This window comes from Kogia breviceps, chromosome 3, assembly GCF_026419965.1.
Source record: "Kogia breviceps isolate mKogBre1 chromosome 3, mKogBre1 haplotype 1, whole genome shotgun sequence".
Classification (NCBI taxonomy): domain Eukaryota; kingdom Metazoa; phylum Chordata; class Mammalia; order Artiodactyla; family Physeteridae; genus Kogia; species Kogia breviceps.
Window position 1 is genome coordinate 185,055,606 of NC_081312.1, and position 24,847 is coordinate 185,080,452.

Sequence of the window (24,847 nt, forward strand, 5' to 3'; positions counted from 1 at the left end):
ACCTGTATGTCCATCAACAGATGAATAAAGAAGATGTGGTATATATACAATGGAATACTACTCAGCCATAAAAAAGAATGAAATAATGCCATTTGCAGCAACATCGGGTGGACCTAGAGATTATCATGCTAAGTGAAATAAGCCAGACGAAGAAAGACAAATATCATACGAGATCAGTTATATGTGGAATCTAAAAAATGTTACAAACGAACTTATTTACAAAACAAACAGACTCACAGACATAAGAAACAAACTTGTGGTTACCAAAGGGGAAAGGTGTGGGGGGAGGGATAAATGAGGAGTTCGGGATAAACATACACACACGACTATATATAAAATACATAAACAACAAGGACCTACTGTGTAGCACAGGGAACTCTACTCAATATTTTGTAATAATCTATATGGGAAAAGAATCTGAAAACAAATGGATATATGTATATATGTATAAGTGAATCACCTTGCTGTACACCTGAAACTAACACAACATTGTAAATCAACTATACTTCAATTAAAACGTATTTTTTAGGGCTTCCCTGGTGGCGCAGTGGTTGAGAGTCCGCCTGCCGATGCAGGGGATGCTGGTTCGTGCCCCGGTCCGGGAAGATCCCACATGCCGCGGAGCGGCTGGGCCCGTGAGCCATGGCCGCTGCGCCTGCGCGTCCGGAGCCTGCGCTCCGCAACGGTGAGAGGCCCGCGTACTGCAAAAAAAAAAAAAAAAAAAAGTATTTTTTAAATAAAAGAATATATAGAGAACTCATAACTTAACAACAAAATAACCCAATAAAAAAATGGGTAAGTGATTTGAATAGACATTTCTCCAAAGAAGATTACAAATAGCCACAAGCGTATGAAAAGATGCTCAACATGCCTAACCATTAGAGAAATGCAAACCCAAACCAGAATGAGATACTACCATCTCATACCCATTAGGATAATGACTATTTAAAAAAAAGAAAGAAAGAAGGAAAGAAACAGAAAGTAACAAGTGTTGGTGGGGACACAGAGGAATTTGAACCCTTGTGTACTGTTGGTGGGGATGTAAAGTGGTTCAAATGCTAAAGACAGTGTGATAGACCCTCCAAAGACTAAAAACAGAACTACCATATGACCCAGCAATTCTACTTCTGGGCACATACGTATAAGAAATTGAAAGCAGAGTCTAGAAGAGATATTTGTACACCCGCATTTACAGCAGCATTATTCACAGTAACCAAGAGGTGGAAACTACCAAGTGTTCATCAGCAGAAGAATGGATAAAGAAGACGTGCTATATACATACAGTGAAATACTACTCAGCCTTTAGAAAGTAGGAAATCCTGTCATGTGCTGCAACAGGGATGAATCTTGAGGACATTATGCTCAGCGAAATAAACCCGCCACAAAAAGACAAATACGGTATGATTCCACTTACATAAAGTATCCAAAGTAGTCAAACTCATAGAAACAAAGTAGAATGGTGGTTGTCAGGGGCTGGGGGAAGGGAGACATGGCGAGATATTCTTCAGTGGGTACAGAGACTAGGTTTTACAAAATGAGAACAGTTCTGGGGCTTCACAGCAATTTGAATATACTTAACGCTACTGAAATAAATGGTTAAGATGGTAAATTTTATATCGTGTGTTTTATCACAAAATTTCTTTAAAATCAAAGATAATAAACAAACAGACCTCATCATTTCCTAGTTACTTTGCTCTATCCAGTTTACACTCCTGAGCCGACTTCTACTGTTTATGAGGTAGACGTACTATGTACAGCTGGGGCTCTGCACATCACTTCCCAACTCGGTGTTCAATGATATCTCGCTGATAGCCTGAAATCGGCCATGATGGGAGTATTTACCCCCGGGGAAACTAGAAAACACTAAAAATTGTTTTGTTGTTTGTTTGTTTGGAGTTCTGGTTGCTGAGCATGTACCAGCCACCACTGGGCTCAGCATAGATGTTGGTCTCAGTCCTCTCTGCCACTAAACGATAAACTCACCACTGGCACGGGGCTCGGCATAATGAGGGTGAGTGTTGAGACGTGTGAAGAGCTTTACTTCTGCCACTGGCCCCAGGGGAAAGGGATGTAAAAAGAAAAAGATCACAAGGACCTGATGGGGAGAGTGTGTCAAGCCTGCAGTTCTGTGTCTCAGCCTCTACACAACTGCTGCATTACTCACAGTGGCCTTGCTGTGCAGGACAGCCCACATCAAACCCCTGCAAACCCAACCAAGCCTGCACACCCAACTCTCTGCAAATAGATCTCTGTATTATCAGCGGAGAGACAGCCCAAAGCAAGTGGTTCTGGATTCATCCTAATGCCACCAAAGGCAAAAAGATCCAGATCGTTGAGGACATAGGTGGTGAAGTCCGGCTGATAAGGTGTCCTATGACTCTTTCTTCAAAGACTTGCTACTTGTTTGCTAATTTGGCAACTTTGATGAGCACTATTGTTATATTAGCGCTAGGAGGAAGTCACTGGTGCCCCCTTGTGGCAAACTTCGCAAAAGAGCAAACCCCCAACTGCCCAGAAGACGCAGAAAAGGAAAGGTGACAACACCAAGCGCGGAACAGGGTGACCTGCTGCTCTGGCGCTTGTGTTATGAATGGGGGCAGTGGTGGGACGCAGGTGTACACTGTCTCTAGGAATGTGCTGAGTCCATGTAACGCTTCAGAAAATGTTTTTAAGAACTAGAGGCAGCTTGTCCTTGTAGAAGGAGGATTGCAGTGCAAGTGTTAACTGAAGCTGTGCCAGCCTCACCTGAGCATGTTTCTCAAAGTCTGGCCCTCCATCCGACTGCCTGGCCATAGTCCCCACTACGCTGAACAAAAATGCACATTCCGGGGACTTCCCTGGTGGTCCAGTGGGTAAGATTCCCGTTCCCAGTGCAGGGGTCCGGGTTCAATCCCCGCTCAGGGAACTAGAGCCCACGTGCATGCTGCAACTAGGAGTTCGCATGCTGCAACTAAAGACCCCACGCAGCCTAAATAAATTAATTAATTTAAAAAAATGCACATTCCCAAACGTCACCCAAACCTTACAGATTCAGTCTCTCTGGGAGTGAACGTGCTAAACAAGCTCCCCAGGTGTTTCTTATGAACACTGATGTTTGAGAGCCACGTGACTTCAGAGGAGCAAGAAATTCAAGTGGGTTGTCCTTGTCATAGCCATCTGTCACTGAAAGGCTCTCATTGACTCTGTCCCTGGTCAAAGGAAACTGAAGGGGCAGGACGATTAAGTATGATATGTGCTCCTGGATGGATCCTGGTCCAGGAAAAGGATATTCGCGAGGCAGTTGATGACATTTGAAAAATGTCTGAAGATTCGTTAATAGTATTGTTTCCATGTCAATGTCCTTGTTTTGGAATGTGGTCCATAATATTGTGATGACTTTGTATGGGCACAGATGGTCACTATACCGTGGTTATCATTTCATAATGCATGCAAATGTCAAATCACTACGTTGTACACCTGAAACGAACGTAATATTGTACATCAGATACATTTCAACGTAAAAGTCCTTGATGGGAATTCCCTGGCAGTCCAGTGGTTAGGATTCCGAGCTTTCACTGCCAAGGGCCTGCGTTCCGTCCCTGGTCAGGGAACTAAGATCCCACAAGCCATGCCGCATGGAAGAAAGAAAGAAAGAGAGAAAGAGAGAGAGAGAGAGAGAGAGAGAGAGAGAGAGAGAGAGAGAGAGAGAGAGAGAGAGAGAGAGAGAGAGAGAGAGGGAGGGAGGGAGGGATGGAGGGAGGGAGGGAGGGAGGGAGGGGGAGAGAGAGAGAGAGAGAGAGAAAGAAAGAAAGAAAGAAAGAAAGAAAGAAAGAAAGAAAGAAAGAAAGAAAGAAAGAAAGAAAGAAAGAAAGAAAGAAAGAAAGAAAGAAAGAAAGAAAGAAAGAAAAGTCCTTATTTTGATAATTGAACTATGATTACATGTGTAGTGTTAACATTTGGGAAAGCTGGGTAGGGAGCCTCTAGGAATTCTTTGCACTATGTTTTGCAACTTTTTTGCAAATACAAAATTATTTCAGTATTTTAAGTTACAAATTAAAAAAATTTAAGTCTCCCACTTGGTAAGCACGCATTTTATATCTTTGCCACTTTAAGTGTGGACCAGCTGCATCAGGTACCCGTGAGAGCGAAGAAACAGGGGGCGGCTCCAGACCGGTTGGCGTCAGGTGCAACAAGCAGGGAACTTACAGAGAGGCTGGTCTTGGGCGCCAAGCAGAAGGTCAAGTAGATCTCCACGCCCACCCACCAGACAGGCCTGAAGGGGATTCAGTCAGGTGTTCAGGCCAGATGGTCTCAACACCCACGGACTCTCTCGAGGCTTCCTCCTCCAAACCGCCGCTTCCGGGGGAAGAGTAGGCGGAAGGCACAGTCCCAGGACAGCGGAGGCGTGAGGAGCCTCCGACTGGCCGGTCCACGTGCAGATCACCTGGAGGTCACGTCCTCTCAGAGACCTCCTTGCCCACACCTGCGCGGCACCCTGGGCTCATGGAGGCTGCCCGGGCCTCTGGGGCGTCGGAACCCTCGCCTGCAGCACCCCGGGCAGGACAGACACTGCCATCCTGTTCCAGCCCCAGCATCCTGTTCTGGTCGCTCGGGTCACCCAGGCCCTGCGGCAGCTGGGGTGGTGGCGTGAAAGTCGGTCCAGGATGTGCTTTCATCCAAGCCCACCAAGCCTGGTCTTCAGAATCCACCAAGGAAGTGCCATCTCTCCTCGTTTCCTTTCCCTCTTATCCGTAGGCCCTCCCGGTACCCCAGGCTCCCGGCCTCTCTCTCGAGCCAGTAGCTCTCAGCTAGTGCCCGGCCCAGAGGACCCTAGCGACCAGCCCACCCTGCAGCCGGGGCCAAGGCCTCCTGCGCAGTGGAGGCCCCAGGATGTTTGCACGTGCCGAGTGCGGAGCAGGAACGAGGGGCGCTGGGGCGGGGGGTGGGGCGGGCTGGACACCACTGCCAGCTGTGGGAGGACCTTCCGGGCCCCTTAGGTCTCACTGCGCACTTGTCTTGAATCCAGGCCAACCCTCGGAGGAAGCAGCTGCCAGGCCGGTGACACCATCACTGCAGAAAGCGGGGAGGAGGCCGCGGTGACAGCCACACCCGGTCCCGGGGACAACAGTCAGCGACTCAGAGATCCGCGGGGGGACGGTCTGAGCCTCGCGTCAAAGACTGGCGTGCAGAGGTCTCCCCCGACTCCCTTTCTAATCTCAACCCTGCTGGGAGTGTGTGACCGTGTGTGTGTGTGTGTGTGTGTGTGTGTGTGTGTGTGTGTGACCGTGTGTGTGTGTGTGTGAGTGTGTGTGTGTGTGTGTGTGTGTGTGAGTGTGTGTGTGTGTGTACGCGCGCGCGCGCACATGCATGAGAAAGAGACCTTGAGGTTCAGAGAATGAAATGAGAGAGACAGAAACGTCCTTAATAATCCATCCAAACCGGGTGTGTAGAGTCAGCGCCACCTAGAATCCCGCCTGCACGGTTTCACTTCTCCCTCCCCCCTCCCCCCCTCAGGAGACCTCACATTCTAGAACCCCGTTCCCAAAGGGGAGGGCTGGGCTGGGAGTAGGGGAAGCCGAATCCTCCAGCGAGTTTTTAAGCTGCTTTTGGGGGAGAACTACAGCAACAGTTCTCACATTGCTTTGCCTAACAATGGTCAGAGGTAATTCTCCTAGTTCTTGGGCAGGATCCAAAAAGGAGCATTAAAAAAAAAAATTTCTTTTATTAGCGTATAGTTGATTTACAATGTTGTGTTAATTTCTACTGTACAGCAAAGTGACTTGGTTATACTTATATATACACACTCTTTTTCATATTCTTTTCCATTACAGTTTATCACAGGATATTGAATAGAGTTCCCTGTGCTCTACAGTGGGACCTTGTTGTTTATCCAGTCTCTCTATATACTAGTTTGCATCTGATGACCCCAAACTCCCAGCCCACCCCTCCCCCACGCCCCTCCCCCTTGGCAGCCACAAGTCTGTTCTCTATGTCTGTGAGTCTGTTTCTGTTTTGTAGATATGTTCATTTGTGTTGTATTTTAGACTCCACATATAAGTGATATCACATGATATTTGTCTTTGTCTGACTTACTTCGCTTACAGTGATCATCTCCAGGTCCATCCATGTGGCTGCAAATGGCATTATTTCATTCTTTTTTATGGCTGAGTCGTATTCCATTGTATATATGTGCCACATCTTCTTTATCCATTCCTCTGTCGATGGACATTTAGGTTGCTTCCGTGTCTTGGTGATTGTGAACAGTGCTGCTGTGAACATTGGGGTGCATGTTTCTTTTTGAATTAGAGTTTTGTCCAGGTATATGGAAGATGCATTTTTAATAAATATTCCCAGGCTGTTCGGCTGAGGGGGGTCTGAAGAGCACCCTCTGAGGAGCAGTGCTTCTCACACTTTAACATGCATTCCTAGGGAATTGTTAAAATGCACGTTCTGATTCAGTGGGTCTGGGTGGAAGGTCCTGCATTTCCAACAAGCTCTGAGAACATGCAAATATTGCCTGACCCTGGTTTGCAGTGTTGGTCCGTTGTACGCCTGACTGTTGTGTTGTGTTCTCTGATACCATGGGCTTTGCTCTGTTCTAAGCTTCCCGAGTTCTCAAATCTACAACTCAATCTAGGAAAGCTATGACAGTAATTTTGTGTAGGCTTCTCCCTGCTAAAAAATAAATAAAATGTTGTGTGATGGCTTGAGCTTAGATAATATTGTGTTAGACAACCAAACAGAACGAAATCTTGCCAGTCAGCTCAGAATGAGTCTATTTTTGAAAGCCATATAAAATTCAATAGAAAGTCTGCTGGGACCAGGTGCCTTCCAGGCTTTTGAGACAAAACTGCTAATTCAGGCTCCAGCTGCGAACATATTTTTCTTCTTAATTTTGCTTTCCCTCTTGAGAAAAAGACTTTTAAGTTCAGTGACAGCGGAGCTCCAGAGCCCATTCAGAAAGAACTTAATCTGTTCTCCAGTTTGTTATCTGCTGAACTGTGTGCCTTCCAAAGGCCCCAGTAGGGGGGCAACTTCACTGTGTCCATGGTTGTGGGAGAGATGGCACTTTGGCCTTGGATGATCATGCAGAATCAGGGTTTCAGAAAGGCCACAAGAGGCCCCTGAGATTCCTTAGTTGTTAAGGTTGTTGGAGATTTTCCTCCTATTTTAAAAAATTTTTACTTTTTAAATTGTGGTATAATTTACCATTTTAATTATTTTTTAAAGCATATAGTTCAGTGGCATGAAGTACATTCACATTGTTGTGCAACCATCACCACTATACAGCTCCAGAACTTTTTCGTCTTCCTAAACTGAAACTCTGTACCAATCAAATGAGAACTCCCACTTCCCCTACCCCCAGCCCCTGGTAACCACTGTTCTACTCTCTATCTCTATGAATTTGACTACCTAGATACCCCATATGTCTTTGTCAGCTCAGGCCACCATAACAAATGACCACAGACTGGATGGCTTATACAATAGACATTAATTTTCTCATGGCTCTGGAGCCTGGAAGTCTGAGATCAAAGTGCCAGGATGGTTCTAGTGAGGGCTCTTTTCCTGACGTGCAGATGGCCACCTTCTCACTATGTCCACACCTTGTAAGGAGTGGGGGAGGGAAGGAGAGAGAAGGAGAGAGAGAGAGAACTAGCTGGTGTCTTATAAGAACACTAATCTGGGCTTCCCTGGTGGTGCAGTGGTTGAGAGCCCGCCTGCCGATGCAGGGGACGCGGGTTCGTGCCCCGGTCCGGGAGGATCCCACGTGCCGCGGAGCGGCTGGGCCCATGAGCCATGGCCGCTGAGCCTGCACGTCCGGAGTCTGTGCTCCACAACGGGAGAGGACACAACAGTGAGAGGCCCACGTATTGCAAAAAAAAAAGAAAAAAAAAAAAACTAAGAACACTAATCTTATTGGATTAGGGCCCCACACTTATTACCTCATTTAACCTTTTTTTTTTTTTTTTTTTTTTTTTTTAAGGCCACTCCATGCAGTATGCGGGATCTTAGTTCCCCAACCAGGGAGAACCCATGCCCTCTGCATTGGGAGTGTGGAGTCTTAACCACTGGACCACCAGGGAAGTCCCGTTTTTTCTTTTTTCCCCCTCATTTAACCTTAATTACCTTCATCAAGGCCTCATCTCCAAATACAGTCAGATTGGGGGTTGGAGCTTCAACATGAGAACCGTGGGAGGACTCAGTTCAGTCCATAACATCATGAAAGAGGGATCAGACAGTATTTGTCCTTTTGTGTCTGGCTTATTTTGCTTAGTATAATGTCCTCAAGGTTCACCCGTGTTATAGCACGTATCAGAATTTCATTCCTTTTTAAGCTCAAATAACACTCCACTGTATGTATATACCACATTTAGTTTATTTATTCATCTTTTAAAAAACATTTATTTATTTATTTTTGGCTGCGTTGGGTCTTTGTTTCTGTGTGCAGGCTTTCTCTAGTTGCGGTGAGTGGGGGCTACTCTTTGTTGCAGTGTGCGGGCTTCTCATTGCAGTGGCTTCTCTTGTTGTGGAGCACAGGCTCTAGGCGCATGGGCTTCAATAGTTGTGGCACGCAGGCTTCTGTAGTTGTGGCATGTGGACTCAGTAGTTGTGGCACACAGGCTTAGTTGCTCCGCAGCATGTGGATCTTCCTGGACCAGGGCTTGAACCCGTGTCCCCTGCATTGGCAGGCGGATTCTTAGCCACTGGACCACCAGGGAAGTCCTATTTATTCATCTGTTGAGGGACATTTGGGTTTTTCCCATCTTTCGGCTATTGTGAATAATGAACACAGTGTACAGGAATCTGTTTGAGTCTCTACTTTCAGTTTTTTCTGTGTATACCCAGAAGTGGAACTGCTGGATCAAATGGTAATTCTGCGGTTATTCTACTGAGAAACTGCCATATGTCCTTAGACTCCTGAGGATGGGCACATGTTGACATGTGGTTCCAAGGCCCCATCATATCACCTCAACCCAGGGCTGACCCTGGCAGAATCATAATGGGAGAATTTTATCCTTCTCTCTCTGAAATGTGTTCAGCATTCGTGGTTGTCTGGGGTCTAACCTCTGGTCCCTGACCTTCCTTCAAGGCCCTCAAGAAGGCAGCTAGTTACTTGATGTTGTTGTTGTTCATTTTTTTTTTAAGTCTTTATTGAATTTCTTACAATATTGCTTCTGTTTTATGTCTTGGTTTTTTGGCCGTGAGCCATGTGGGATCTTAGTGCCCCGACCAGGGATCGAACCTGCACCTCCTGCATTGGAAGGCAGAGTCATAACCACTGGACCATCAGGGAAGTCTCTTCGTTCATTTTTAAATGGAAACACACACATCTTATTTAGAAGACAACGTGACAATGTCTCTCAAAATTGGAAACTCACGAGGAGTGCAACCCAGTGATGCCACTTCTTTCACTGACAGGAATATTGTGCAGGATGTTTCACCCTCAGGCCTGTCAGCCTTTCCTTTATGTCTTATGGGTTTCATCTTTCTGAAAAAGTGCTTTCCATCCCCAAGATTATACATTTTTTCTCCAACAATTTTTCTAATATTTTTATACTCATTTTACCAACTCTTCTGGATTTGCTTTATGTAGGGATTTGTTTGTTTTCAAATTGATACCCAGTTGTCCTCCAAACAATGTATGGAATGAACCATATTTTCCTCACTGATTGAAGTGGTGTCTTTGTCACAAACTAAACTCCCTTATGTACCTGGATATGAAATGGCAAAAGTGAAGGAGAACCCTGTCTGTCAGGTTTGAATGGTATATCAGTATAAATTCATGATTGTGTGTGTGTGCGTGTTATTTCCCAGCTCTGTCCACAGAAAGCGTCTAAAAACAACAAAATTTCAGAACACTGAACATATCTAATGTCTAGTTCTTGGTTTCTAAATACCATTTGCCCATTGAAAATAATTCGGGATCTATGGATATTTGGAATCCTCCAGCTGATTCCAAAACCCAAGTCAGGGAAAGTCCAAGGTAACATAAAACATCAAATGAGATAATGTCAAAGGGACATAGAAGTCAGTTTGAAGGAGATCCCGCAAACCGAATCTGAGACAATCTGAGAAAAAGAAAAGATAAAGAAAGAAAGAAAAGAGAAAAAAAAATTAAAGTTATGCATTATAATCTATTGAACTTTAAAGGTCTATGAGTCCATAGTGATAGTCACAAAAGAGATACAGAAAAGAGAGGGAAAGGAAGAATTTTTCTTTTTTCTTTACTGAAGTCCAGCTAATAAAGGTAGAAGAAATGATAAAATAGAAAATCACCACTTTGTAACTCCCAGTGGCATATCAGTGGATGCTAAAACCATCAAGTAAAAAGTTGAGAAACAGGATACACATGGCTTCAAAGACTCATCCCCCAAATTATGTATCAGTACAAAGGAAAAAGATGTGTCTTATGGTAGATTGTTTCGACATGACCACTATAATTCCCCTCCCTGTATTCAACTCTGTCAGCCATGTGACTTGCTTTGGCTAATGGACAATAGCTTGTGTGATGGAAGCAGGGACATGACAAGTTTGTGCACCGGGAATTGCTCTCTTGCTGCTGGTTATGTTTCCACTACCATGGCAACAAGCTCAGCCTAGCCTGCTGGAAGGTGGGAAGCTCTAGACATCCCAGGTATCCAAGTCATCCCAGGCATCATAGAACCAGACACACAAGTAAGACCAACTGAGAACAGCCAAGCCTGGCCCAGACCAGAAAGACCACTCAGCTACAGTTGCTGACCTGAAAAATTGTGAGCAAAACAAAACGATGGTTGTTTGAAGGCACCAAGTTTGGAGGTGCTTGTTATGCACCAATGGATGGCTGATACAAAAGATGGTACCAGAAGTGGTGTGCTGTTATAGCAAAAATCTAAAATATGTGGCAGCGGTGCTGGGACTAGGCTAGACATGTAGTGAAGAAACTCCTAGTGAAGTTACACAATGGCTAACAAATGGAAGTTAATGGAAGCTGGAGAAACAATGAGAAAACTGCTCTATAGTGGCGAGAAAAATGGTGACCTGTGTTAATGCAGCAACTCAGAAGTCGGCAATAGTGTCTCTTACATTAACTTGAAAGGTATGGAAAACGGAATGAACTAATTTGTGTTTAGAAGCACAACTTAGAGGAAATATAGAGAAGCTGGGGCTTGCTGGGTTAGAAAGTAAAAACATCACTCCATTCAGCAAAAGATTTTCAAGTAAGAAGTAATGCCCTGAAAGTCAAGATAAAATCAAAAGTGTGGCTTTAAAAAAAAAAATTTTTTAATATTGGAGGATAGTTGATTTACAATGTTGGATTAGTTTCAGGTATACAGCATAGTGATTCAGTTATGCATACACATATATCTAGTCTTTTTCAGATTCTTTTCTCATATAGGTTATTACAGAATATTGAGTAGAGTTCCCTGTGCTATACAGTAGGTCCTTGTTGATTATCTATTTTATGTATAGTAGTGTGTATATGTTAATCCCAAACTCCTAATTTATCTCTCCCCCCTCCTGTTATCCCCTTTGATAACCATAACTTCGTTTTCTATGTCTATTTCTATTTGTAAATAGGTTCATTTGTATCATATTTTTAGATTCCACATATAAGTGATATCATATAATATTTGTCTTTCTCTGTGTGACTTACTTCACTTCGTATGATAATCTCTAGGTCCATCCGTGTTGCTGCAAATGGGCTTATTTCATTCTTTTTTATGGCTGAGTAGTATTCCATTGCATATATGTACCACATCTTCTTTGTACATTCGTCTGTTGATGGACATTTAGGTTGTTTACATGTCTTGGCTGTGGTAAATAGTGCTTCTATGAACATAGGGGAGCATGTATCTTTTCAAATAATGGTTTTCATCTTTTCCGAATATATGCCCGGGAGTGGGATTGCAGGATCATGTGGTAGCTCTATTTTTAGCTTTTTTTTTTTTTTGCGGTACGCGGGCCTCTCACTGCCGCGGCCTCTCCCGTTGCGGAGCACAGGCTCTGGAGGCGCAGGCTCAGCGGCCATGGCTCACGGGCCCAGCCGCTCCGCGGCATGTGGGATCCTCCCAGACCAGGGCACGAACCCGTATCCCCTGCATCGGCAGGCGGACTCTCAACCACTGTGCCACCAGGGAAGCCCTATTTTTAGTTTTTTAAGGAACCTCCATACTGTTCTCCATTGTGGTTGTACCAATTTACATGCCCACCAACAGTGTAGGTGTAGAGCCTTTGTTAAGACCTCAGGAAAATTTAAGGTGGTGTCTGGTAGATCACCTCAGCTGGATGAAAGGGAATGTCAGACTTTTTATGAATATACAGTTGTGCCTCATTGTGGCCTGAATCTGTATAGCCTGATTGAGTGTATTGGCATATGTGTACTGGCCACTCATTCCTTTTCATTCCTTGTCACTTTAGAGAAGGAAATGTCTTCCCAAGGGAACATAATGAGCTGGTGGGTTTTCTGGTTTTATATCATGAATCCATTCTAGCATGACCAGTTTTTTAAACCTTCTAAAGTCTTCCAGTTTCGAAGGGCAGTGTTGGCAACTCTACTTCATTTATTATTGTGGGCCATCATTATCTCCAAGGTTCAAGGAGCTATTCCAGCAGTGTTTTAGGATTGGCCACAGGCATCCTTGCCAGGATTTGTCATTTGTCATAGGAGACTCAGACTGATGTAAACCCCCTCTTCAATAAATGCTCCCCTAAAACGAATTCTCTTCCATTCCCTGCCCCCTCAAACAATACCTTCCATATCCACTCCGATACTTGCCTTCTGGTTTCTGTTGGTATATATTCTCCAAGTCCTGCAGATTTGGGGGGAGGGGAATATAATCCTTTTTCTCTCATTGCAGGGAGAGTAGTTCCCTGCTCAGGCCACTCTGAGACTGAAACCTAGTGCTTTGTCTAGATGCAATGAAAACAGACAAAGGCAGATTTTGAGAAGGATGTGCATCATCTTGCAATGCATCTGCTTCAGATGAGACCTTTGCATGGTCTCCAGGCATTGGGAGTCTACTCTCTTCTAGCAAGAGGGAAGGTCAGCTCTGTTGGCCAGAATGTTAAATAGATTCTGGTGTTTCCGTTTTCAAGTGCAAATCCCCATCCCACATTTCAGGGTCCTGATTTTAGCAAAAGAGAGTTTCTGGGGCTATCAATTCACTTTCCCACTCTTCCACCCTTATAAATTTTGGACTTGATTTTTAATGTAGCCCTTAGCCATCAGAGGGAAAAAGAATACTATGGGCAAAAGTACACAGATAAGAATGACAGCAGAATTCTCATCAAATCTATGCCACCAAGAAGGTAATGGAGCAACACTTAAAAATTATTTTAAAATAACAACAACAACCTAGAATTCTATCACCAGAGAAAATATCTTTCAAAGATGCAGGTAAAATATTCTCAAATAAGCAAATGCTGCAGTAATTAATCACCAGCAGATCTTCACTACAAGAAATGTTTAAAACAGCTCTTTAGAAAGAAGGAAAATGATTCCACATGGAAATTTGGATATAAACAAAGGAATGAAGAACATAGGGTGTGGCAAATATATGAGTAAACATAAAAGAATTTATTTTCTCATTCTTAATCTCTTTAAAGGATAATTGGGTGTTTAAAGAAGAAATAATAACAATGTACTCTGGGACTATAACATATGTAGAAGTGAAATACATGATGGCAATGATATAAAAAACAAAGAGGAAATAAAATATGCCATTGGAAGATTTTTTCACTGTTTTTGAAGTGATATAATATTAGCTGAAGGGGGACTGTGATGAGTTAAAGATATGTATTGTAAACCCTAGAACAACCACTTAAAAAAAATAAAGAGGGATATAACTAATAAGCCAATAACGGAGATAAAATCATATTATAAAAAATACCCGAATAAGCTGAAGAAAAGAAAAAAAAGGAAAAGAAATGAAGAACAGGTAGAAATCTTAGGAACAATAGAAAGATGGTAGATTTAAACCCAACTACATAAATAATTGCATTAAATATAAATTGTCTAAACATTCCAATTAAAAGACAGAGATTATCACATTGGATAAAAAACAATACCCAACAATATTTTGTCCATAAGAAACTGGCATGAGGGTGGAGTCAAGATGGCGGACTAGGACGACGTGGAATTTGCGTCTCCTCACAACTAGGGCACCTACCAGGCACCAGTGGGGGACCACTGGGGGACACCTAAGGGGATGAAGAACCCCCAGCAACCGTGTAGGACGTAGGGTGTGGGGGGAGTGAAGGGGGACGAAAAGTGGAGGCTGGACGGGACTGGCGCCCCTGAGGGGCGGCTGGGGGAGGGGAAGGGATCCCACGCCCGAAGGGGGAAATTGGGGAACCACTGGAAGGGCAGAGGATTAAAAGGGAGCGTGGCCAGGTTTCCCCTGCCCACTTGGGCCCCCAGGAGCCTGCTGAGATCCCGGGCCTGATGCTCTGCCCACAGAGGCCCCCTCCAGCCATGCAGGTCCTGAGGGAGTGGGAGGGAGGGAAGGGGAGCAAAAGTAAAGGTCGGACCTCCGGGACCGGCACCCCTCAGGGGCGGCTGGGGGAGGGGAGGAGTTGCTATACCCAGCGGGACCCACCCACAGTTAGGGGTCCAGTGGGGATGGGGGAGACCCTTGGGGGGTGGGCACGAAGGAAAGGAAAGGGAAAGGGGCCAGTGCTTTCCCTGTCCACTTAGGCACCGGGGAGCTCCCCGGCCTAATCCTTTGCCCTCGGAGCCTCTCTCGTGCCGTGTGCAGAGCCCAGGCCCCGCCTCCACACACCCCCCTAGGGCCCCACCTCCAAACTCCAGAGCTCCACCCTCCAGAGGCCCTCCTTTCCAAAGGCTGCAGCTCCCCTTCCACGCAGGTCCTAAGCAGAGGCCCCGCCCCACGCTCAAACGTCACCCCCTCCACCAGCCTAGGTCCTGCCCTACCTTAAACCCCACCCCTGCCTACGTTCCACCCCTGCCTAAACTCCACCCCCATAGCCGGGGCTTTTTTTTTCTTTCTTTCTTTCTTTTTTCCTCTTTTAGATTGGGGTTCTGTTCTACCTTGTTGATTCATTGTTGTTGATTCTTTTATATTTTTATTTTTCCTAATAAATCTTTATTTTTCTAACTTTATTTTATTTTTTATACTTTGTTAGTGATCTCTCCTTTTGGCTTGTTCCCAGACTCCTCCCGGCCAGCGGTGGCGCACTAGCCCCTTCAGGCTGTGTTCACGCCGCCAACGCCAGTCCTCTCCCGGCTTCCGACCGAAGGCCGCGCCTCAGCTCCCGGCCCTGCCCGCCCCGGCGGGTGAGCAGAGAAGCCTCTCGGCCTGGTGAGTGCTGGTCGGCCCCGATCCGCTGCGGGAATCTCTCGGCTTTGCCCTCCGCATCCCTGTTGCTGCGCTCTCCTCCGCGGCCCCGGAGCTTCCCCCGGGAAGCCACCCGCCGTCTCCGCCCGCGAAGGGGCTTCTAGTGTGTGGGAACCTTTCCTCCTTCACGGCTCCCTCCCACTGGTGCAGGTCCCGTCCCTATTCTTTTGTCTCTGTTTATTCTTTTTCCGTTTGCCCTACGCGGGTACGTGGGGAGTGTCTTGCCTTTTGGGAGGTCTGGGGTCTTTTGGCAGCGTTCAGTAGGTGTTCTGTAGGGGTTGTTCCACGTGTAGATGTATTTCTGACGTATCTGTGGGGAGGAAGGTGATCTCCGCGTCTCACTCCTCCGCCATCTTGAAGGTCTGCCCAGGGTCTCAACTTTTAAGGGCTCATTGAAATTAAATTACGTTCATTCAGATAATCCAGTTTAATCTCCCATTTTAAGGTCTTTAACCTTAATCACATCTGCAAAATGCCTTTATCCATATAAGGTAACATATTCACAGGTTCTGGAGATTAGCATTAGGACATCTTTGGAGGGTCATGAATCTGCGTATCACACAGAATATATTTCAGGTGTTCAATAACTGTCTTTTTTGCCATAATTCTTTACAAGTGTGAGAGTGTACCACAGTGGGTCCAGTTCACTAGTGAGAACTGCTACGTCAGTGACCACGTGTTGAACCCAGATGCAGCTAAAGCCAAGAGTACTTGTTCCATCTATTCAAGCTATCATTCCAGAATTAAAATCTAAAATCTGTGCACTAAGAGAAACACAGAGAAGCCGTCAAATGTCTGGAGGTGAAGAGAAGTATTTAGGTATTTAATCAAGATGTTTAAGTGGTGAAATTTGTCCATTTTAACTGAATTGTCAACTTTTATTTTTAGCTTTGTGTAGAGATGAGCAGTGACTCCAAACAGGTGCTGGTTCACCTTGAAGCTTTTGGGTTTTCCCAGTGTGTCCACCCAAATCAAAACGAGAAAGTCATTCTGAAAGAGACCTTTTTTTCCTCTGAGTTAATATGCGTGATTGGATGACTTTGCACATCACCATAACCTGCAGATACATCTGAACAACTTGAATTGATTCCTACAAAGCCGCGGTCCACAGGTGAGGCAAGGTGTACACAATGGCCCTAAAAGTGGACCCAGGCAGGGGCACTCTGGTGACGGTGTGCTTGATGCCTTTGTTAGTTGACCACATTGGTTTTGAACTCAGCCCAAGTTCAAATCTCAGATCTTGCTGAGAAAATTTTGAACTAAAAAGAGACTCTAACAACTTAATAAAAAGAGATTCTCGCAAGTGTTTTTCCAGTCCCCTTGGCAGCCTCAAGTGAGTAAGGAATGTGTTTTCCATCACTTTGGGCGTCATTACCACAGAACTCTACACAAGTACAAATTCTGGCAGTCTCTTCATATGGCTTCTTTTAACTAAAATTTGTTGAACAAAAATCGCTTTCATCACTTTTGTTAGGAACTGTCAAAAGAGTAATTATATGTAATCACCTCTCAAACTATGAATGCACGTGAATTAGAATTCTTGGTGCAAGTTTACATCAAAACTGAAACGTTACTGTAGATCCTCATACTTTTTTCTTAAGCTATGAGAAACTGAGCTGAATATTTATTTCCTGACTGATCTTAAACACTTTTCTTCTTCTCATTGGAGAACATTTTGACAAATTGATTAAATACACTTCTGCTTATATTACATGGCTTATTTCTTTATGTGTGTTTATGGCAAGTGATGCTGTTTTTTCACATGTGGTAGTCATATACATTTTTCTTTTAAAATACATTTATATTAGTAAACATGAGTCAAATTTTAAAAAATGTATACACTGAAATTTGGGAAACACTGACAAAACAAAATAAAAAGTATTGGGACTTCCCTGGTGGCACAGTGGTGAAGAATCCGCCTGCCAACGCAGGGGACACGTGTTCGAACCCTGGTCCAGGAAGATCCCACATGCCGTGGAGCAACTAAGCCCGTGCACCACAACTACTGAGCCTGCGCTCTAAGGCCCGTGAGCCACAAGTACTGAGCCTACGTGCCACAGCTACTGAAACCCGTGCGCCTAGAGCCCGTGCTCCACAAGAGAAGCCGCCACAATGAGAAGCCTGCGCACAGCAACAAAGAGTAGCCCCCTCTCGCCGCAACTAGAGAGAGCCCGCATGCAGCAATGAAGAACCAATGCAGCCAAAAATAATAATAATAATAAATAATTTTTTTAAATATGAAAAATAAATAAACAAATGTATTTACCCAAGTGCCTGCAAATAGTAAACACACAATGAAAGGTAGCTACTATTTTTTAAACATTTTAACTTTTTATTTAAATTATGGTGAAATTATACATTTATACTATTTATTTACAATTTAAAGTTGACCCAACAAATAGATACTGCCTGCCCGTAGCATGCCAGGCCCTGGGAACTCAAAGAGGAAAATGAAGGAAATAGCCCCTGCTTTCAAGAGGCTTTCAGTTTAGTGGAGAGAGAGATACTAAACAACTAGTGACGTCACAATGTTTTATTTCTTATTATGGACTATGTACTTTGAAAGGAAAGTACAAATGGAGCGAGTATTGGCAAGAGAGCTCTCTGAGACGGAGCCAGGAGGCCATCAAGAAAATGTGACCTATGCGTGTTTCAGCCTGGATGGAATCTGACCTTTTGACCTGATGAAGTCATCCAGAACATCTGCCAGAAACTCCCGACAACCTATCAACTTATCAGACACTTACCGTAAAATAATAACTCATGACAGCCTTTCTATGTATCAGACACCTACCTTAAAACAACTTGCGATTCCTTAAGGACGATATATTTTCTGACTTACGTCACAGTCCATCACAATTATTGTCAGGCAACTTTTAACAACTTTGCAGCTTTTTGTCTTTATAAGCTCCTGACTCATTCTCTTCCTCAGAACATTCTTTTGGGGTTCCCCGAATCTGTCTAACGAATTGCAGTTCTTAAGATCCCGGGTAAACTCTTCTGATTTGCAGCCTGTTGCATTATTGTTTTGGTTGACATTACAAAGTGCTATAGGAGCACAGGGGCAGTGGGAACTCTTTCAGGAGGAAAGCAATTGAGCAGAAAGGTGACTTCTGGACGGGGACAGAGGGCGATGAGGCTTCACAGGAAGGAGCCCTGAGGGCCTAGCGTGCCAAGCGCCACATTTTCGGTTGCCTCATCGTGGCTAGCGGAGAGCCGCTGAATGAGTTTGTTCTGGGAGGTAAAACAATCTGCGTGTTAGAAAGTTCACTCAGGCAGGAGCCATGTGGAGAAAGCACTGGAGGCAACAAGGCTAGAAGCAGGAGTGGCAGGCAGCTGTGCAGCAGCCACGTGGGAACTGGTGCGGCCACACGGGGGCGGAGCGAGGAAAGGCTAGGCAGGTGGCGCGCCGGGCCAGTGGAAAAGCTGGCTCGGCGGCGGCTGGGAGATGCAGGGCAAGGGAAGGCCCTCTCCAGCCCTTCCCACAGACCTACCAGATTTCTAGAGAATCCTGCAGTCAGTGCCGCTTTCGCTTCGTCAAACCAGAACAGCATTCTTTGCAGCCACAGGATGACACTGTCATGCAAAATACCAGGAACTGTTTGGTTTCCATATCAAGCAACTGTTGATTGCCTTGTCTTTGGAAATCAGTATTCCATTCACAATACTGCAAATGCCTGCTAATGAATGTGACTTGAACAGATGTTAAAATGATGTTTTGGGCAATGACGGTGCTCTGTGAACAAGGTTAGAATCTTCCCATTACAATTTTCCAACACCACACACCTGGCATCTTTGCTAATTGAAACTGCTGGATATCATTCGCCATGAATCCTTCTCATAGGGCTAATGGAGCATGAAATTATGCCAATCGAAGCAAAACAGAACACATAATAAACACTGGCAAAACCAGTGACTGTGATAGCAGCTTTGCATATGGAGAATAAAATCAAGTTTTCTTCTTGGAACCTGTGGCCAATTCTTTTTTGTTTTTTTTTAAAGTAGAATGCACAAAGCAAAATAAGGAATGTTTACTAAATTGCATTGTAAGGTAAAAATTCACTGGTTATGGAAACAGCAATAAGGATCATAAAAAGGATTCTACTCAAGATTTTCTCTGGTTTCTGGAAGGTGTTTGTGACAAGCTGGTGCAGGTCTTGCACGGTAAATACTCAAGGCAAATCTGGCTGTTTAGGGCCCAGTCACCAAAGACATACAACTCTCCCATCAGCTGCAGTGCTTCTCTGTTTCTTTGCCCTCACCTAAGGGTTAGGTGAACCTTAATAATAATAATAATAGTAGTAACTAATATTTATTGAGTGTGTGCTATGAGCTAGATATGGCCTCAGAGCTACGCACATATTATCTCACTCCTCTAGACAATCGTATGAGGCAAGTACTATTATTATTCATACTTTTTTAGCTGGGAAAACCAAGGCACAGAGAAGTTTACTAATTTACTGATTTGCTGAAAGTCAGACAGGGCAGAGTCAGGACTCAGACCTGGGGACTGCTGACTGCCTTCTGCACTGCCTCTAATGGAGAGGAGAGCTTGGTCATAGCTTGGGTTTATACCTTAAGCAGAGTCTCCTGCCTGTGAAACTAGAAAACCTATCACACAGTCTTCGTGTCAATGAAATACAGCTAAAAGATATAATTAAAAGGTAAGATTTCATTCACAGTGATGACCTTACTGCCACCAAAATAAGACTCAAAATACTTGGGCATTAATTTAACTTAGGAACCAAGAGAGCTAATCAATGAAAACTGCAAAATCAAAGTGGAGACTTCTTAACCTGAGTCCATCCTCATTAGAGTATATTAAAATATTTAATATTCTTTCTTGTTTTTTCTGGATAAACCTCATCACAAATTTATATAAAGTTCTAGAAAATATTCTTTGAGAATTCTAATTAAAATGAATACTACAAAGAGAAAAATCACATCTTCTCTCGGTATCTGGGGGGATTGGTTCCAGGACCCCTTGGAGATACCAAAATCCATGGATGCTCAAGTCCCTGATATAAAATGGTGTATATTTGCATACAATCTACATACATGCTCGCTTATACTTTAAATCGCCTCTAGATTCCTTGTAATAGCTTATACAATGTCAATGCTATGTAAATAGTTGTCAGTGCACAGAAAATTCAAGTATGATTTTTGGCACTCTCTGGATTTTTTTTCTGAATACTTTTCAGTCCGCAGTTGGTTGAATCTGTGGATGTGGAACCTGAAGATACGAAGGGCTGACTGTACTTTAAAATCACAATTAAAACTAAACAAGGCTCTCCAGAAATTAACTTCAACCATTACTTGGATGTAGGGAATTATAAACCCAGGAGTACCACAACAGAGGGGAAAAGGAAACGAATAAACACTGTTGGAACAAGTCTACAGCTGGGTAGCAGATGGGCAAATCTGCCTGAGGCCCCAGACTGCACACTATTCCAAGTGGATTTAAAAAATACTAAAATCTATAAAGCACTAGCACAGCCAGCTGGAAAAGATACCTAAACTTATGAATGAACAAGTCAAAGTTATTATCAGTTCTAAGACGTTTGGATATTTTAAAAATTTATAATCACATAATGGAACATATTTTGTACATGTCAAAATGAAAACAACAGTCAAGGAATTACATATGTGAGAAGACAAGTGAGAAAAGTGTCTGTTAAGTACATGCAAATAACAGAAACAAAAGTATTTATTAAATGCCTATATTTCATTCCAGGAGTGATTCAAACTAGATGAATTCAGAGTGTACAAGGAGATAAATCAACTATACTCCAATAAAAATTTTAAAAAATAAAAGTGTACAGGGAGGGAAACAGAAAGATAAACTCAGTACTAAGTAAACTATAAGCATACATTTTACTTTTTCATAAGATTTAGTTTTTTTTATTTTTATTTTATTTATTTATTTTTGTCTGCGTTGGGTCTTTGTTGCTGCGTGAGGGCTTTCTCTGGTGAGCGGGGGCTACTCTTCGTTGCGGTGTGCGGGCTTCTCATCGCGGTGGCTTCTGTTGCAGAGCGCAGGCTCTAGGCACGTGGGCTTCAGTAGTTATGGCACTCGGGCTTCAGAAGTTGTGGCTCGCGGGCTCCAGTAGTTGTGGCTTGAGGGCTCTAGAGCGCAGGCTCAGTAGTTGTGGCGCCCGGGCTTAGTTACTCCGCGGCATGTGGGATCTTCCAGGGCTCGAACCCGCGTCCCCTGCATTGGCAGGTGGATTCTTAACCACTGCGCCACCAGGGAAGTCCCTCCAGGACTCTTTTTAATTCATGCAGACATGCCTATGAAAGCAGATTGCCGACCCAAGACCCAGCCACATAAGAATCAATTCCATAGGACTGAACTGAGGGAAATTGCACTCTGGTATTTTGTTTAGAATATTGCTGGTATTAGTTTTAATACTCTAATTTCCATGCAAAGACTAGGAAGCCCTGCCTCTGTCTTTTTAAGTTATAGCTCTCAATTTAGTATCCCATGCTTTGGTAAACTGAAACATTTGTACATTTTTAATGTACAAACTTTTTCAAACTTTTATACATTTTTAATGGTATCTGTTTCTCACTCACCACTCAGAATTCAGAAAACACTTTTACTGAATCACCTCTCTTTTTATACTATCATTATTTGTATAGGTTTAATAATAATTTGTCCTCCTTTTTACCAGAAAATAATGGAAAACTCACTTGTGCGATCAGGATCATATCCAGAGTGCTCTGTTTGAGAGCGATTCTGATTCAGTCAGGTCTAAGTAGGAGTTGCTGGTGAAATCTGGTAAGTAGAGGTCTTAGGAGTGGTAGTTGCCCAGTAGTGTATGCTTCTGGGTTGCAGAGTAAACTCAAGTTGGCCTGATAGGTAATTAATTTTCTCGCTACACACACGTAAATAATTAAGCCAAGCAAATCTAATGAGACCAGCTTTCTGGGATGGAAAACAATCTTTGGCGATTATTTCTGATTGCAAGTGAGGGAAACTGTCAGAATATTTATGCAAAACTTGGAAACAGACAAAAGAGATTTCTGGGTGTTCTTTCAGTGCAGTGCTAGGTTTGCCCTTTGATTTTCTTTCTATTGATTGGGCTGTTTTGCAACTCTTTAAAGGTTAACCTAAAGAGGTCTGGTAGTGATGCAAATAATCTGTCTGGTGGAAGAGATAACCCCGAGTTCCAGTCTGTTGCCCTGTAGCGTATTAAACAGTTTTTCATCTAACCCAGCAATTTCATCCTAAAAATCCTTTATTAAATTACCTGTAAGCGCCCCACTATGCAAATGCTCCTGGAGCCATTATTAACATCTTCCTGGATTCTTCATTAATTAATGAATTGAAAGAAAATCTTTGAAATGTGTTTTTATATATTTGCATTAAGGTTATGATTTTACCTATTTTAGCAGAGATTCAAAATGTTTGTTAAATAAAGGCACAGCCCCACAGATGAAGAGTCAAGCTGTGCACTTTGAAGATGGGAGATGAAGGGAGCTGAAGTCTAGCCCAGGCTCCCACCACTAACCCTCTTCCCTGTCATGGGGCTGCATCCATCCACAAGCAGGGCATCTTTTTCTTACACAAAGACGTGCCTCTGGAGATGAACATATACACACGACTATATATAAAATAGGTAAACAGCAAGGACCTACTGTACAGTACAGGGAATTATATTCAATACCTTATAGTAACCTATAATGGAAAAGAATCTGAAAAAGAATATATATATAATTGAATATATATATATACATGCATATATATAAAACTGAATCACTTTGCTGTACATCTGAAACTAACAAATAAACTGTAAATTAACCATACTCCACTTTTTTAAGAAAAGATATGCCTATAAGGCTGCTTTCTCCTAATTTGCACAAAGGCACCTATAGGCCAGTGGTAGTCCTAAATGTATCTATCAGGGTAACAAAAATATTTTAAAACCCAGTGAAGTAGGTACTACATGAAAACTAATATAAATATTTTGCGGGTAACTTGGAAATATTTTCATTCTCTGAAAGGAAATCGGTCAATATGTAATAAGCTATGAAACTCACTATAATTAACTCAATGATTCTATTTTAGGATATATAGACTAAAAAGATAGATTCTCCCCCGCCCTTCTCCTCCACAAATAGATATGTGTAACAATGAGGCACCAGCTCACACGGGTCAGAATAGCCATCATTAAAAAGTCTACAAATAATAAATGCTGGAGAGGGTGTGAAGAAAAGAAATTCCCTCCTACACTGTGGGTGGGAATGTAAATTGGTGCAGCCACTATGGAGAACAGTATGGAGGTTCCTTAAAAAACTAAAAATAGAGCTACCCTATGATCCAGCAATCCCACTCTTGGGCATATACCTAGACAAAACTATACTTCAAAAAGACACATGCACCCCTATGTTCATAGCAGCACTATTCACAAGAGCCAAGACATGGAAGCAACCTAAATGTCCATCAACAGATGAATGTGTAAAGAAGATGAGGTTCATATATACAATGGAATACTACTTTTTAAAAAGTAGTATATTCTTTTAAAAAAGAATGAAATAATGTCATTTGCAGCAACATGGATAGACCTAGAGATGATCATATTAGGTGAAGTAAGTCAGACAAAGACAAATATCATGTGATATCACTTACATGTGGAATCTTAAAAAAATGATACAAATGAACTTATTCACAAAACAGAAATAGACTCAGACATAGAAAACAAACTTATGGTTATCAAAGGGGATAACGGGAAGAGTAGAGATATAAATTAGCAGTTTGGGATTAACTCATACACACGACTGTATATAAAATAGATAATCAACAAGGACCTACTATATAGCACAGGGGACTATATTCAGTATCTTGTAATAACCTATAATGGAAAAGAATCTGAAAAAGAATATAAATATATATGTATAACTGAATCACTTTGCTGTACACTTGAAACTAACACAACACTGTAAATTATCTATACTTCAATTAAAAAAACTAAAAGAAAAGATATGTGTACATAACAGCACATTAATAATATCAAAACATTCCAAACACTATATGTAGTTACACAATGGACTGTGTCAATGCCTAGGAATGTTTCTATAAACCAATAGTACATGAAAAAGAGTAGAATAAAAAAAAATGTAGGGGCTTCCCTGGTGGTCCAGTGGTTAAGTTTCCACGCTTCCACTACAGGGGACGCGGGTTCGATCCCTGGTCAGGGAAATGAGATCCCACATGCTGCACGGCGCGACCAAAAAAAAAAAAAAAGTAGGGCTTCCCTGGTGGCGCAGTGGTTGAGAGTCCGCCTGCCGATGCAGGAAACGCGGGTTCGTGCCCCGGTCCGGGAAGATCCCACATGCCGCGGAGCGGCTGGGCCCGTGAGCCGTGGCCGCTGAGCCTGCGCGTCCGGAGCCTGTGCTCTGCAACGGGAGAGGCCGTAACAGTGAGAGGCCCGCGTACCGCAAAAAAAAAAAAAAAAAAAAAAAAAAAGTAAATTACTCGATGGCAAGATCCTGTGGCCCCAGCCCTACAGCCCCTGGCACCTGGC